Genomic DNA, 17,930 nt, shown 5'->3' with positions numbered 1-17,930 from the left:
GTAGTTCATAAGCTACAGAGCTAAGGCTTTACCTTACTTTCAACCGTAAACCATGAGAGTTCCACAGTTCCCTGATAACAAATGACTGACAAATCACTGTACCGTGGTAAAATGTATCCAATGTTTTCAGGAAATGCAGTTAACTTGGGGGGGTAGCTCAAGCAGGACTCAAACCCACAACCCTGCATCAGAGAGCAAGAGAGCGAGAGCTCACAGAGGTCAATGAGCACCTAGCGCTGTGGTGTGAATGGTGCTGGTGACATGGATGTTCACACCTCAGCCGTGTGTAGACACTGCTGCCCATATTTACAGACCTGCCTGCTAACGGCATTGGAAGCCAGGATTTAATGCTCTACTTATAGAAGTTTAAGTTGCATTTCCCCCCCTCAGTGTTAGGTCTAAGCACATCTATACCTGTAGTTATCCATTTTTCTTCAAATCATCTGAATGCAATTCTCTCTGTTCGGACTATGACATTTTCTATGTTTTCTTTCGGTGCTTTTCATGTCTCCTGAATGTAGCCTACATAAAACCCTAATGTCTGAGTTTAGCTGCCGTAGCTGTGTTAGAGCCAGCCTGAGGTGTCTTTTATAAAACTAAGTAACGGGGAATACTATCGGTAATGAGCAATGACGTAGTTGACCATTAGTTCAGACAACTACCTCATCCCCATATTGTTATTTAGTACAAAAAAAAATAAAAAAAAATGCATGAAATGAAATGTATGCATTCACTACTGTAAGTCGCTCTGGATAAGAGCGTCTGCTAAATGACTAAAATGTAAAATGTAAATGTATTTTTTGCTCCTTTGCACCCCAGTATCTCTACTTGCAAATTCATCTTCTGCACATCTATCAATCCAATGTTTCATTGCTAAATTGTCATTATTTCGCCACTATGGTCTATTTATTGCCTTACCTCCATAATCTTACTACATTTGCACAAACTGTATATAGACTTTTTTATTGTGTTAACGACTGTACGTTTGTTTATCCCATCTGTAACTCTGTGTTGTTTGTGTCGCACCGCTTTGCTTTATCTTGGCCAGGTCGCAGTTGTAAATGAGAACGTGTTCTCAGCTGGCCTACCTGGTTAAATAAAAGGTGAAATAAAATAAAAATGAATTTGCCAACAGAATGGAGCCGAGTCAACTCGGAGTTGCAATAGGACAAGCCCAAGGTTAATGATAGGGTAAGGAAGCTGTAAGATGTTGTACATGACTGGATGACCTGTTCCATTCAGGTCATCCAGTTCCATTTGCCATGGCAACCAATGCAAGAATCCTTTCTGGACATTTTGTTTGTCAACATAATGACGTCATTGAACCAATTAAGACTCAAGACACCCTTTCTCTCCCCCTCATCCCGGTCCTAGTGTGTCTGTAACATTGGGAAAGACAGTGGCAGGTTACCTGTAATTGGAGCAGATTATTTTTAACTCTGCGTTAAATGACATGTTTTACAGTCTCCCAAATTGAAGTGGCTTGAAAAGGGTGTGATTTTGCCCCCGTTCTCCCCCCGGCCTATAATTTGTCTGGAACGCGAGGGCCTATCAAAGAGGATCCACTACCGCCGCTGCACCTGGCGGGGATAAAAAAAAAAAAAAAAAGACGGTCTGGGAAGGGAAAGAGGAGAGAGGGTATTATCTCCACATTAACAAACCCTTCTGTCTCATCTCATCCCACTGGGGCACGACCTGGTTTCCTCGAAGTTGTCGCCATGTCATTTCAACAAACATTTGATTACATTGTAACCCCATGAGCACAGAAATAGAATTCTATTCTCGTGTGTTGTCATATTAGCCAAGTCTCCGGTGTCTCACTCTGGCATCCCTGCTCATCTATACTACCAGTAGGTCTCCACATAACACCCCTGTCACTACAGATATGGTTGAAGTAATATATATATATTACTTCAACCATATCTGTAGTGACAGGGGTGTTATGAGGAGACCTACTGGTAGTATAGATGAGCAGGGATGCCAGAGTGAGACACCGGAGACTTGGCTAATATGACAACACACGAGAATAGAATTCTAGATATATACTGCTCAAAAAAATAAAGGGAACACTTAAACAACACAATGTAACTCCAAGTCAATCACACTACTGTGAAATCAAACTGTCCACTTAGGAAGCAACACTGATTGACAATAAATTTCACATGCTGTTGTGCAAATGGAATAGACAACAGGTGGAAATTATAGGCAATAAGCAAGACACCCCCAATAAAGGAGTGGTTCTGCAGGTGGAGACCACAGACCACTTCTCAGTTCCTATGCTTCCTGGCTGATGTTTTGGTCACTTTTGAATGCTGCCGGTGCTTTCACTCTAGTGGTAGCATAGTCTACAACCCACACAAGTGGCTCAGGTAGTGCAGCTCATCCAGGATGGTACATCAATGCGAGCTGTGGCAAGAAGGTTTGCTGTGTCTGTCAGCGTAGTGTCCAGAGCATGGAGGCGCTACCAGGAGACAGGCCAGTACATCAGGAGACGTGGAGGAGGCCGTAGGGGGGCAACAACCCAGCAGCAGGACCGCTACCTCCGCCTTTGTGCAAGGAGGAGCAGGAGGTGCACTGCCAGAGCCCTGCAAAATGACCTCCAGCAGTCCACAAATGTGCATGTGTCTGCTCAAACGGTCAGAAACAGACTCCATGAGGGTGGTATGAGGGCCCGACGTCCACAGGTGGGGGTTGTGCTTACAGCCCAACACCGTGCAGGACGTTTGGCATTTGCCAGAGAACACCAAGAGTGGCAAATTCGCCACTGGCGCCCTGTGCTCTTCACAGATGAAAGCAGGTTCACACTGAGCACGTGACAGACTCTGGAGACGCCGTGGAGAACGTTCTGCTGCCTGCAACATCCTCCAGCATGACCGGTTTGGCGGTGGGTCAGTCATGGTGTGGGGTGGAATTTCTTTGGGGGGCCGCACAGCCCTCCATGTGCTCGCCAGAGGTAGCCTGACTGCCATTAGGTACCGAGATGAGATCCTCAGACCCCTTGTGAGACCATATGCTGGTGCGGTTGGCCCTGGGTTCCTCCTAATGCAAGACAATGCTAGACCTCATGTGGCTGGAGTGTGTCAGCAGTTCCTGCAAGAGGAAGGCATTGATGCTATGGACTGGCCCGCCTGTTCCCCAGACCTGAATCCAATTGAGCACATCTGGGACATCATGTCTCGCTCCATCCACCAACGCCACGTTGCACCACAGACTGTCCAGGAGTTGGCGGATGCTTTAGTCCAGGTCTGGGAGGAGATCCCTCAGGAGACCATCCGCCACCTCATCTGGAGCATGCCCAGGCGTTGTAGGGAGGTCATACAGGCACGTGGAGGCCACACACACACTACTGAGCCTCATTTTGACTTGTTTTAAGGACATTACATCAAAGTTGGATCAGCCTGTAGTGTAGTTTTCCACTTTAATTTTGAGTGTGACTCCAAATCCAGATCTCCATGGGTTGATAAATTGGATGTCCATTGATTATTTTTGTGTGATTTTGTTGTCAGCACATTCAACTATGTAAAGAAAAAAGTATTTAATAAGATTATTTCTTTCATTCAGATCTAGGATGTGTTGTTTAAGTGTTCCCTTTATTTTTTTGAGCAGTGTATATAGTATAGCCTCAGTCTCCATAGCCGCAGGCAAGTGTCTCTCTGCACAATTCTGTGCCCTTACATATCATCCACCCACACCTCTAAATATACAGTAGCTCACTAGCACATCTGTGTAGTCTGAAAGGGTGATTATTACTAGGTAAGGCTTCCCATCACCCAGCTATATGACAAGTTAAATATAGACGATACAGTAGTGGTCCCTCCTGCGCCGTCTTTCCAGTAGTATCAGTGAACCTTATGGAATAGTATGCCTGTCTAGCGGGGTGCCTGTCTGGCGGGGTGCCTGTCTAGCGGGGTGCCTGTCTAGCGGGGTGCCTGTCTAGCGGGGTGCCTGTCTAGCGAGGTGCCTGTCTAGCGAGGTGCCTGTCTGCGAGTTTAGACCTGCACACAAAACAGCCATGGACTGAATTCTCAGCAGCTGGCTGGGGGCGGGGGCTCTGCTCTACCTCTACCTCACCTGACCATCCACGTCAGCTACTGACGGAACAGGGGATTTGATTCAGTGCTCGCGTTCCTGGAGGCCATATGCGACGCGGCAGAAAATGGTCAGTGCCGAGACGGGGACCTTTCCAAAGAATCGTATTGGCTACATTGGGGTTTAAACCAAATTCTACCTGGACAAGATGAAAATAGTCAGCCAACATTAGGCTATAAGAGACAACTTTATGCCTTGGATACCGATTTGAAAAACCCTATGTCTTGCATGTGTAGGAGTGCTACTACACATGTAGGAGCCAATTTACAGCACATGTAGGAGTTGTACGTTACTGCCCGGTAGCGGTTCACTGTGCTTTGTGGAGTAGCGTAGAGTCCTGACACAGTAAAAATGGTGGCGTCTGGTAGTAGCCTAATCGCAGCCAGAACACCTGCTGTGAAACAGAAGCCCTCGTTGGAAGCAGGCGCCGAATGACTGCGCCTCTCCTGCCCCTTACCTCTTAACAGAGGCTCGTGAAGTGTGTCTCACAGCTAGTATCTGCTGCCTTCCTTGCCCCGGAGGTGCGCGCGTGCGCGCACACGCACACACACACACACACACACACACACACACACACACACACACACAATCAAATACTCATGGAAAAAACACACATTTATGCAGACTCAGACACAAGAACATTCACACAAAACATGAATTGCCGCCAGTGAAACGATACATTAGTAAACTATCGCATGAAGCCATTGCGCCATGATGTTCAGACTTGTGAGATGGCTAAGCATCGGCTAAATGGACGATTGAACATTAACCTCTGCGAATAATACCCCAGTGCATCACTTTCACAAGTCCCTCACCTATTTCTCTGGGCACACATCTGATAGCGTCACCTTGGTCAAATATCCCACTTCTGACACCAAGAATGGAAATGGCGAGTGAGACATTCAAACCAGCAACCAGTTTCAGATGTTTTGCATCTTGTGAGGTTGCTAAGCATTTCAGTAATGGTTCCTATAAAACACACCCATATCTATGGGCAGATGGGCAAGGCGAAGATGGGAAATCATTACTTGTGATGAATAGGCATGAACACTCTATAGGTATAAAAGGCCTGATTGCTACCATTCAGCTAGTTTTATTTCACCTGGGAAATAACAGGGATCCTGCCAACCACTGCAGTACATTTTCCCTTCTATGGATTCTGTTCTCAATCTAGACGAGGGCTCATGAGAGGCAACATAACTCAATTACAAAGGGGATGAGCAGAGAATATAAGAACCTGCGCTGCACTAACGATGCAGGGTCATTACTGTGGTACGAAGGAAGCCCTAAGTGACGCCACACACCAACTAACTATTCAGGCCCACAATGTGATGAGGTGGCTGCACAGTGCCCGTTCTAAATTCACACTTTCCTTACAGGGCTGTGTAAAGGAAGTAATTCAGGTTCAAATATCTGCTAAATAGCTGCAAAAAGTGACACTTGAATGGGTTGTTCTTTTTGAGCAGCTGGGATTTCTGCTAATTTGGAGACAACTTATCGAGGAGGAATGTATACAATTAGTATTTAGGGAGGGTGCTAACAAGGCTAAATGACAGGATATCTATCAAACCTTACAGATGTTTTGTTGTATAAATAGACTCTAATCTATGAAGAAACATGTACTGTATTAGTTGAAATGGATGCCTATTTCAACATTGTGCTTTGTATCCAAAACCTTCAGGAAAAAAAACCAATGTACAGGACACCACTTCCTGGTACAAAAATCATTATGAGTAGCATGAGTTAGGCTACGCAAAAACAAATATCTACACACACACACACACACACACACACACACACACACACACACACACACACACACACACACACACACACACACTTAATAGATTGTTTTAAATGCTCATAAATGTTCAAAACAAGCTGTTCAGTTACTACTCTGCCCCTCACTGAGTGCCAGCAGCAGCAGCTCCGCAGGCGCATAGGCCATGCAAAAAAAATGATGATGATTGTTTTTTCCAGCTATTTGCTATGAGGGGGAACTGCCCCAATGAAATCACAGGATTTCATAGCAAAAATTATAAACGGCACAAAGTAAATGGATCGTCCTGGGGGCGCTCAAATGTGAGTCCCATCAGAACTTCTGGGTCTGCTCTCCCTCCCAATAAGTCCCTCGAGCCAAATGACTTACTTCCGCATGTGAGACTAGATCTGCTCTATCAGGTACAGATGGCGCTAAACTTTTTGTAATCATAAGTCATGGGAGCCTGGAACCTGATGAACCGGACATCTACATCCGACAAGAGTCGAAGGACAGAAGGATACACTAGCTAGAACTTTCTCATCGCAGATCTAGTAGAACAAAAAAGCATGATGGTGGCTGGCCAATTTTATTATTCATCAGGTTCTACTGTGGGTGACAGGTCGACATCTTGTTTGGACTAAAACAGCATAAAACCGGGTGAATCACAAAGCATGATCAAATTAATTAGCCTGCTAGAGTAATTTTGAGAAACATTTGTCAATTTTTGGGGTCAAATTAACCAGTTATCTAACAGCAGCTAGCTGGTAGCTCGCTAGTTGCTTAACTACCATGCCAATTTTAAGTCTTTCTAAACAAATATCTGATTAACTCAGAAATATGAAGTTATTTCAGAGTGAAAGTTAACTGGCTAGCGTATCATGCTTTGTAACATTATGTTTGCAGTTAGGGATAATGTGTTTTTACTTATTGCATCAAAATGCTTGTTGTGTTCTCCCTGGTGCGCTCATTCGTTCGTGAGCTGGCTGCTTGTTCTAATTAGTATAGTCTAATCTTTATGAGATTAAAAAGAAAATGTATTACCCTTTTTCTCCCCGAATTTCGTGATATCCATATTTTTCACTATTCCTGACATTTAATCCAAGTAAAAATTCCCTGTCTTAGGTCAGTTAGGATCACCACTTTATTTTAAGAATGTGAAATGTCAGAATAATAGTAGAGAGAATGATTTATTTCATCTTTTATTTCTTTCATCACATTTCCAGTGCGTCAGAAGTTTACATTCACTCAATTAGTATTTGGTAGCATTGCCTTTAAATTGTTTAACTTGGGTGAAACGTTTCAGGTAGCCTTCCACAAGCTTCCCACAATAAGTTGGGTGAATTTTGGCCCATTCCTCCTGACAGAGCTGGTGTAACTGAGTCAGGTTTGTAGGCCTCCTTGCTCGCACATGCTTTTTCAGTTATGCCCACAAATTTTCTATAGGATTGAGGTCAGGGCTTTGTGATGACCACTCCAATATCTTGACTTTGTTGTCCTTGAGCCATTTTGCCACAACTTTGGAAGTATGCTTGGGGTCATTGTCCATTTGGAAGACCCATTTGCGACCAAGCTTTAACTTCCTGACTGATGTCTTGAGATGTTCCTTCAATATATCCACATAATTTTCCTACCTCATGATGCCATCTATTTTATGAAGTGCACCAGTTCCTCCTGCAGCAAAGCACCCCCACAACATGATGCTCCCATCCCCGTGCCTCACGGTTGGGATGGTGTTCCTCGGCTTGCAAGCCTTCCCCTTTTTCCTCCAAACATAACAATGGTCATTATGGCCAAACAGTTCTATTTTTGTTTCATCAGACCAGAGGACATTTCTCCAAAAAGTACAATCTCTGTCCCCATATGCAGTTGCAAACGTAGTCTGGCTTTTTTGGTGGTTTTGGAGCAGTGGCTTCTTCCTTGCTGAGCGGCCTTTCAGGTTATGTCAATATAGAACTTGTTTTACTATGGATATAGATACTTTTGTACCCGTTTCCTCCAGCATCTGCACAAGGTCCTTTGCTGTTGTTCTGGGATTGATTTGCACTTTTCACACCAAAGTACGTTCATCTCTAGGAGACAGAACGCGTCTCCTTCCTGAGCGGTATGACGGCTGTGTTGTCCCATGGTGTTTATACTTGCGTACTATAGTTTGTACAGATGAATGCGGTACCTTCAGGCATTTGGAAATTGCTCCCAAGGATGAACCAGACTTGTGGAGGTCTACCACTTATTTTCTGAGGTCTTGGCTGATTTATTTTGATTTTCCCATGATGTAAAGCAAAGAGACACTGAGTTTGAAGGTAGGCCTTGAAATACATCCACAGGTACACCTCCAATTGACTCAAATGATGTCAATTAGCCTATCAGAAGCTTCTAAAGCCATGACATAATTCCCCCCCAAAAAATCCAAACTGTTTAAATGCACAGTCAATTTAGTGTATGTACACTTCTGACCCACTGGAATTGTGATACAGTGAATTATAAGTGAAATAATCTGTCTGTAAACAATTGTTGGAAAAATGACTTGTGTCATGCACAAAGTAGATGTCCTAACCGACTTGCCAAAACTATAGTTTGTTAACAAGAAATTTGTGGAGTGGTTGAAAAACGAGTTTTAATGACTCCAACCTAAGTGTATGTAAACTTCTGACTATTTATGCTGTTGTTAAAATGCACAGATCACTTTATCTTCTCAAAGAAACCCTTGGTAGTTCGAACAGTTGGTATTATATTTCTGTCATCCTGCTTTGTTGAGAACTCCAACCACCCCGCGCCCCGGATATTCAGCCAATCAGAGGCCGCCACTGTTCCGATGACACCTTTCATGTGGTTACTTCCCATCTTCTGAGATGAGCAAATGTTCCTCATTGGGTAATTACAGGTTCACATTACTGTACAGGTGGGTTTCATTTTTCAACAGACAGTTAGCAGAAACGTCCATGTAGCCATTGATGTGGAGTTGAACCCCTCTGCACAGACGCAAAGAAAATAAATCTTAGGTAACCGCGCTCCTCCAGCAGACACAAAATGCCCAATTTACTGGTGCCCTGGTTCCTGTCTTGCAGATGTTCGTAAACTACATGTTGTGTGTTTAAATACATGATTATTAGCCCCCCAGTAATGCGCTTTTTTTCACCCCACTCCTCCCCACTGACATCCACTCGCTGCTTTTGGCAAACATGCGGCTCCTGCAAAACTTCAAACGGCAAGGCTTCCGTTCATAAAAACGACATGCTTTAAAGAGAGAGGCACCTTTAGGGTTGTGGGCCGTGAGGAAAAAGCTGCATCAGTGTATTCATTAAAGGCCTCTTATGGAGGTAAAGAAAAAGCTACAGTCATCTTTTCATCACTTGCTGTGCTGGCTTGCTCTGTTCTGCAAGTCTGTGGTCTCCCTAGTAGAAAATGGTACATAATACATAATAACCATCAAATCATTCTCTTTACCCCAAGCTGCTCTGAAGTGCAAGGTAGACCGAACGGAACATCAAGCTACATTGGTGTGTTTTATGGTAGTATGTAGCTGCTGTACACTTACACAGTGCAGTCAACTCCTGATAAGTAAAGATAAAGCCTTGTGCCTAAACTCTAGCCCCAGCCATGCTAATATTCTTGATATACCTGTAGCTTCTCGGGGTTATTGCTTCATTGAAATGTGCACGCTTACATACTTACTCGGTCAAATCTTTCATGAGTAAGACGAAAGTACTATAATATAGGAGGCACTTGATCATCTTTCTATTGTATGTACATGTAGTTAAAAATTATATTTGGATGAATTTGGCTCTAAAGCCTTGTGCTGACCAAGAATCAGTCTGAGCAATATAAAGGAGTTGACCTCCTAGGTCTGAACAAACATTTGTCTTCAACTTTGGGGTAAATGGCAAGGCGTAGAAGGGTATGGTGTGTGAAATTATGTGTACACACATATGGCAGTTGGCAAACTAAACCCCTACATTTTACTAGTAGCTTGGCATAACCAACCCTGCTCTTATGGTTTGTCCTTAGAGGCCCCAAATGTAATAATCTGTTCTTCTTTAAAACCCTTTCCTGCAGGGAAATGACCTAGTGGCCTTATCGGTAGAATGTTCATATTTTTCATTATTTCATTTAATTAATAAACATTTTCAAAAGACTACCAAGAAAGATGCCAATAAACACCTGTTTAGCCCACTGCAGTAAAAGGTTAACAATGTGTGTAAATCAAACATCCCATTGCCCTTTCTTTCTTTCTGTGGTAAAAACAATAATAGTATTTTTCCCCAATTAAGACTAATGCAAATCTTATGTGCTTCTCTGGCACTCAACTGCATCCAGTCTCACAACTTTTCCACTATCTTCTGTCCAACTTAACTCAAGAGCCTGACGTCTGCTATCGCTATGGGGGGGGGGGGTATTGTCTCGTGTCAACTGCGAGAGGAGCTGTAACCTTTCTGCGCTGCGGTCTGCAGAAGAAAAGTACACCGCGACAGTTCGTCCTCTCCCTCTTTCCATCTCTCTAAGAGTCTGAGCCAACCCGACACAGTGGGACTCCACCCTTCTTAACCACCAGTTTGAACTGTACAAGACACTGACCACAGAACAGTAGATTACAAAGAGTCCTGTCTGGCCAGCCGGACCAGTAAATTAATGTTTCTATTTCAGACGCTGTTTGCCCTTTGGCCAATGCAAGGCACCAGCGGTGCTCTCAGAATAGCTGAATCCCTAACAAATGGAGATGGGTAAGAGTAGGTGACTAACTGGTGCGTGACTTTGTGGTACTGCAGTAATACATTTAGCATATATGGCATTTTGCAGCCATTTTGGTGGAAAGTAAAGGTATGTGACCACTTGTGGCCTTCACTGCACATTACAGAAACTCACTAAAGAATGAATGGTGTTAAAAATGCCAAATGTTAGTGAGAATTGCAGTACAACCCTTTGAATTCCACAGGCTCCTTGAGAGTAATGAAGCCAATGAAATGAAAAGCAACAAAGACAACAATCATATATAGGACAGAAAAGTTCAACTGGTTCTACAGTATCTCCTCCTTTCTTCCGAACTTCAATTCTTCCCTGGTCCTGTGTTTCCATTCCAGGAAAGCTCCCGGTCGGTCTGCTGGCAGGGCCAGGCTCAACAAGAGAAAGTTTCTCTGCTCCATCTGGCTTCAACCAGCACATTGAGCAACACTCACATACAGTGCATTCTGAAAGTATTCAGACCCCTTGACTTTTTCCACATTTTGTTACAATACAGCTTTATTCTAAAATGGATTAAATACAAAATCTCATCAATCTACACACAATACATCAATGACAAAGCGAAAAGAAAAAAAACTTTTGGCAAATATATAAAAAATAAAAAACAATGACCTTATTTATGTAGGTTTTCAGACCCTTTGATATGACTCGAAATTTAGCTTAGTTGCATCCTGTTTCCATTGATCATCCTTGAGATGTTTCTACAACTTGGAGCCACCTGTGGAAAATTCAATAGATTGGACATGATTTGGAAAGGGACTCATCTGTCAATATAAGGTCCCACAGTGGACAGTGCATGTCAGAGCAAAAACCAAGCCATGAGGTCGAAGGAATTGTCCATAGAGCTCTGAGACAGGAATTTGTCGAGGCACAGATCTTGGGGAAGGGTAACAAAAAATGTCTGCAGCATTGAAGGTTCCCAAGAACACAGTGGCCTCCATCATTCTAAAATGGAAGAAGTTTGGAACCACCAAATCTCTTCCTAGATCTGGCCACCCGGCCAAACTGAGAAATCGGGGGAGAAGGGCCTTGGTCAGGGAGGTAACCAAGAACCCGATGGTCACTCTGAGAGAGCTCCAGAGTTCCTCTGTGGAGATGGGAGAACCTTCCAGAAGGACCACCATCTCTGCAGCACTCCACCAATCAGGCCTTTATCGTAGATTGGCCAGACGGAATAACTCCTCAGTAAAGGGCACATGACATCACGCTTGGAGTTTGCCAAAAGGCACCAAAAGGACTCAGAGACCATGAGAAACAAGATTCTCTGGTCTGATGAAACCAAGATTGAACTCATTAGCCTGAATGCCAAGCTTTGAGTTTGGAGGAAACCTGGCACCATCCCTACGGTGAAGCATGGTGGTGGCAGCATCATGCTGTGGGATGTTTTCAGCGGCAGGGACTGGGAGACTAGTCAGGATCGAGGGAGAGATAAATGGAGCAAAGTACAGAGAGATCCTTAATGAAAACCTGCTCCAGAGTGCGCAGGACCTTAGACTCGGGCGAAGGTTCACCTTCCAACAGGACAACAACCCTAAGCACACAGCCAAGACATCGCAGGAGTGGCTTCGGGACAAGTTTCTGAATGTCCTTGAGTGGCCCAGCCAGAGCCCGGACTTGAGCCCGTTCAAACATCTCTGAAGAGACCTGAAAAATATCTATGCAGCGACGCTCCCCATACAACCTGACAAAGCTTGAGAGGATCTGCAGAGAAGAATGGGAGAAACTCCCCAAATACAGGTGTGCCAAGCTTGTAGCGTCATACCCAAGAAGACTTGAGGCTGTAATTTTTATACATTTGCAAACATTTCTAAAACCTGTTTTTACTTTGTCATTATGAGATAATGTGTGTAGATTGTATTAAATTGCCCGCCCCAATCATTTTAGAATAAGGCTGTAATGTAACAAAATGTGAAAAAAAAGTCAAGGGGCCTGTCACGTCCTGGCCAGTATAAGGTCAATTGGTATTGTAGTTTGGTCAGGACGTGGCAGAGGGTATTTGTTTTATGTGGTTCGGGGTGGTGTTTTGGAAAATAGGGTGTTTGATTTAGTATTTCCGGGTTTTTGGTTTATGGTCTGTGTTTATGTATTTCTATGTGTTATCTAGTTAGTTGTATGTCTATGTTTGGTTAATTGGGGTGGACTTCCAATTGAAGGCAGCTGTGTGGTGTTGCCTTTGATTGGAAGTCCTATATTAGTTGGGTGTGTTTGTTTGTCTAATTGTGGGAGATTGTCTTTGGACTGCTGTGTTGCCTTCAAGGCTATCATTTTTGTCGTTCATCGTTTTGCTTAATTTTGTATACGTGTTTGTTTGGTTTTTTCCTTCTTTTACGTTAAATAAAGAAGATGAGTATACACATACCTGTTGCGTTTTGGTCCGCCATTTCCAACGACAAACGTGACAGGGCCTGAATACTATGAATGTACTGTATAATACATCTATTTGACTCCTCTGCTAAAATATACAGGATCTTAATTTGAGCCAGTTTGCTACAGCAAGAATAATCCTCCAGCAACAGGAAATGTGAATTATTATGTGGATTATAATTCATTTCATGGAAATGTTTGTAGGGGTTGTATTTTTCATAAGGGCAAATCAAGTCTGAAATGACAAACTTCAGAAGCCTTTTTCATTCTCAGCAACAAAAGTGATCAAATTAAGATCCTACATCTTTGTTAATTTGTTAATTCCCGTTTTCATCGTATTCTTTGTTAATAATAAAATACAGTTTCACTGCAGTGCAGACGATTAAAAATACAGTATTCAACTACAGCATAACATAAATTATACAGTATGAGGCGATGAGTGATATTGGGTTGCATTCTTCCCCTACCAGTCCATACTGAAATGGTAATGACAGCATCATAAACCCTCACCTGGTCACAGTGTAACAAAAGGGTGTGGTGGTGGGGGTATGGAACGATAGGTCTCCGTCTTACCCAATCTGACACCAAGAATCCATCTAATTTGCATACAATTGGTTGGAGCATGCAGCAAAGTCATTATGATAATGGTATTGTCAAGAGTTCCAGCATAGTAACACGATGAGACAGATCTGAAGTCTCACATGTTGTATGTCCAGGCTTCATTGAGTTCATAATATGTTACTTATCTTCACCCTTAGATGAATAGACAGTAATGGTATGCAGTATGGGTGTGATGGAACCTCAAATGTCTTCCTATTTGTAGTCCAGATAGGTAAAAACCCATAACTAAGTGTTTGTATGTCTCAGATTAAGTCAGTTCGTCTTTTGTTCCATTTCAGACGTGGTGGTTTGGCCTTAGTTGTCAGAAATCATGTTGAGTGCTACAATTTCAGTGACTTGGAATGAAACGAGAGGACCCAAATATTTTGTAAGCAACAACTTCCTCTCAAAATGAGCCAATGGTTTTCTACGAGCCAATCGAGTCACAGTTTGAGGCCTTTGATTGGCTCATTCCGAGAACTTTAAGTCAGTCATTTCTATTTTTCTCAAGTCCTTTTTAGAGATTTGTTTTGTTTGTACATGTGTGTGTGGGTGGAGGCTGCTTGAGGACCTATGTGCTGCATCCAGTGTCCATGGATGTCCATATGACGTTGTGTTTGAACTATGCTCACACAGAATACATCTAGATGTACTTTCCAAATGCACATTTCTCTAGAGTCTAGAACAGCAAGTGATTAAGATATGTTTCTGCAAAATAAAGCTATTATTACTATAGACAGAATAGAACCATGTCTTTTTTTATGAATGAGCAGCATACGCTTTTCTTTCCATGATTTACTGACGATAATTGAGGTCTTGCAGTGCCATTGCGTCCATCTTGCATTCCTCTCCTTCTTTCCAGGTTTGCAGAGATTCCTACTCATTTTCTGTTTTTATGATGCTGCCGGGAACCACAAAGAGGATGGGACCCTTTCCAAGAGGGAACAGCTGCGGTGAAACACCAAACTGCGTGAAGCTGGTGTTTTCAGAGGCATCCCCCCCTTTGCACAAGACTGACACCCACCCATCAACCAGTCTCCTTGTATTTTCCTTCAACAAGCAGTGCCAGTAGTTGTTGATTAGATTAATTAGGCAACTCTCCAAAATAGAATAATGAGAGGGTACGTGGCTGTGCATCAAGGGTCAGAGCTCAAGGCTTGTTATGTGCTGCGTTTACATAGGCAGCCCAATTCTGATAGTTGTTCCACTAACTGCTTTTTGACCAATCACAACAGATCTTTTCACATCAGATATTTTTCAGAGCCGATCTGATTGGTCAAAAGACCACTTAGTGAAAAAAAGATCAGAATTGGGCTGCCTGTGTAAACCCAGCTTCAGAGGGCCACTTGGCATAAAACAGCAAATAATGACACTCATAGGAAACTGATCATTAGTTTATTTGTAGATGGGAGTTCTACCTTGAAAGGTTGGGTAATTGGGTAAAGGGTAATTCCACGGTAACAGAGTGATGCTGAGACTCAGATTTTTCACTTTAAAACGTACTATATGTCAAACTAAAACCAATGGTTGCAAAGTTAAACAAACCAACTCTATACACACAGACAATTTGTATCAATTTCTACAGATTTTGTTGTACAAAAACACATTTACTTGAAGAACAGTGCAGAAGCAAAGTTCGGTAACAGAATGATGACACAAACAGCACAAACTATCATTATGTTACCAAACTTTGCATCTGCACAGTGGAATTACCCATATGTGAACTGGCATGCATGTGTAAACTGCCCTTTACTCAATTACTGTACTCCATTAACATCTTCTGACTTTATCATGTAGGCTTGGGGTCAATGGCATCTCAATTCTATCACTGGCATTGCATATCTAAGTGAAGCTCTGCAGCTCTTAATAAGCCACATGTGAGGTGTTTTGGTTGGCAAAGAGATGAAGATCCTTTTTCAATGCTGGTTCTAGACGATGGCGAGATCATTGAAGTCTCTGCGTTCTCTCGGCCTCGCTCTTGCCCTCCGACTGAATGATCAAAACTACAGCCCTTTTCGTTGCAGCTTCCCATCTCTCTTCATGCGGTCTTTCCACCATCAACAGTCCATGTCCAAACACTCATAGGCCTAAATGTCTTTGCTTCCTCGTTTTATTTATGCCTTCCTTCCTGAGGTGAGAGCAATATGGCTGCTGCAGCCACCAGCTATAGCAGCGGAGATTTCATCACACTGCTTTTACACATTCATATATCGTTAGGAGCATATGGCAAAGAAGTCTTGAGGTATTGCTCGCCTGAGGTAGAGTACCTCGCTCGTCGGATGTGGCAGAGCTTGCAAACTATTACGGACTACAAAGGGAAACCCAGCCACGAGCTGCCCAGTGACGCCTGCCTACCAGACGAGCTAAATGCCTAAAGCATGCATGAGAGCACCAGCTGTTCCGGACGACTGTGTGATCGCGCTCTCTGTAACTGATGTGAGCAAGACCTTTAAACTGATCAACATTCAAAAAGCCGCAGGGCAAGACAGATTAACAGGACGTGTACACAAACCATGCGTGGACCAAGTGGCAAGTGTCTTCACTGCCGTTTTAAACCTCTCCCTGACCAAGTCTGTAATACCTACATGTTTCAAGCAGACCACCATAGTCCCTGTGCCCAAGAAAGCGAAATTAACCTGCCTAAATGATTACCGCCCCATAGCACTCACGTCAGTAGCTATGAAGTGCTTTGAAAGGCTGGTCATGGCTCACATCAACACCATCAACCCGGAAACCATAGATCCACTCCAATTCACATACTGCCCAAACAGATCCACAGATGACGCAATCTCAATCGGACTCCACACTTCGCTTTCCCACCTAGACAAAAGGAACATCTATGTGAGAATTCTGTTGATTGACTACAGCTCAGCGTTCAACACCAAAGTGCCCACAAAGCTCATCACTAAGCTAAGGTCCCTGCGATTAAACACCTCCCTCTGCAACTAGATCCTCAAAAAGTTATACTGCTGCACCATCGAGAGGATCCTGACCGGTTGCATCACCGCCTGGTATGGCAACTGCTCAGCATCTGACAGTAAGGTGCTACAGAGGGTAGTGCGTACGGCCCAGTACATCACTGGGGCCAAACTTCCTGCTATCCAAGACCTATATACTAGGCGGTGTCAGAGGAAGGGCCAAAAAATTGTCAATGACTCTAGTCACCAAGTCATAGACTGTTCTCTCTGCTACTGCACAGTAAGTGGTACCAGAGCGCCAATACTAGGACCAAAAGGCTCCTTAACAGCTTCTACCCGCAAGCCATAAGACTGCTGAACAATTAATTAAATGGCCACCGAGACTATTTACATTGACACACACACACACACCCTTTGTTTGTCCACTGCTGCTACTAGCTGTTTATTATCTATGCATAGTCACTTTACCCCAAACTACATGTACAAATTTCCTTGACTAACCTGTACCCCGCACATTGACTCTGTTCTGGTACCTCCTGTATATAGCCTCATTATTGTTATTTTATTGTGTTACTTTTTTATTTTTTTATTACTTTAGTTTATTTTGTAAATATTTTCTTAACTCTATTTCTTGAACTGCATTGATAGTTAAGGGCTTGTAAACTAAGCATTTCACGGTAAGGTCTACACTTGTTGTATTCGATGCATGTAACAAATCAAATTTGATATACTAAGAACTAAGCCAAGGTTAAGGTCTTGAATTACAGGCTTGTAGTTTGACTTTTTAATTTGAGATATTTGACACTTTTGCTTGTCAAAAGTAGCCCTGCACAAATTTTTGAGCGTGACCATGTTTATGTATTTTTTTTAATGTAGGCAATTTTTTTGTATGCATTTCCCTCTGGAGACATTGGTGGCCATCACAGCAGAAAACACTGTGGCTTTTGCTGTTTCACTTGACATTCTTACTGCACGGTCAATTTCACATTTTTGCGACGATTCGATCTGGAGAGTTTGGGCGAACATCTGACAACAACAAAAAGATTAACGCCTCTCGGTATGGAAGCATAACCTCAATTTATGACGGACATTACTTTTATACGACCCTGCGGTCTGTCAAAAATAAACATTTTTAGTAGTCTAGGCCTATACAAGCCAATCTAGGAAAAAGTGCCCAATACGTAATTGCAGTAACCAATGCGAAGTTGCAGTTCAGTCATTGTTGTTAAACATTCAACATGAATATACAGTCTTCCATCAAATTACGTTTCTATTTTAATCTGCTGATCGACAAGTGAAGCTTAAAATTGCCTCATCAAAAATAAAGCAAGGCTTACATTTACAAAAGTTAGGGTATTTCCCGCGCGTAAAGAAAATCACAAAACTACAATGAATTGCATTGATAATTGTAGACATACAGCCTATTAAACATGCGGCTGATCCGAGTGAAATTATTTTTA

The sequence above is a fragment of the Salmo salar genome, chromosome ssa03, assembly GCF_905237065.1.
Source record: "Salmo salar chromosome ssa03, Ssal_v3.1, whole genome shotgun sequence".
NCBI classification, from domain to species: Eukaryota; Metazoa; Chordata; class Actinopteri; order Salmoniformes; family Salmonidae; genus Salmo; species Salmo salar.
This window is presented reverse-complemented; position numbering follows the sequence as displayed.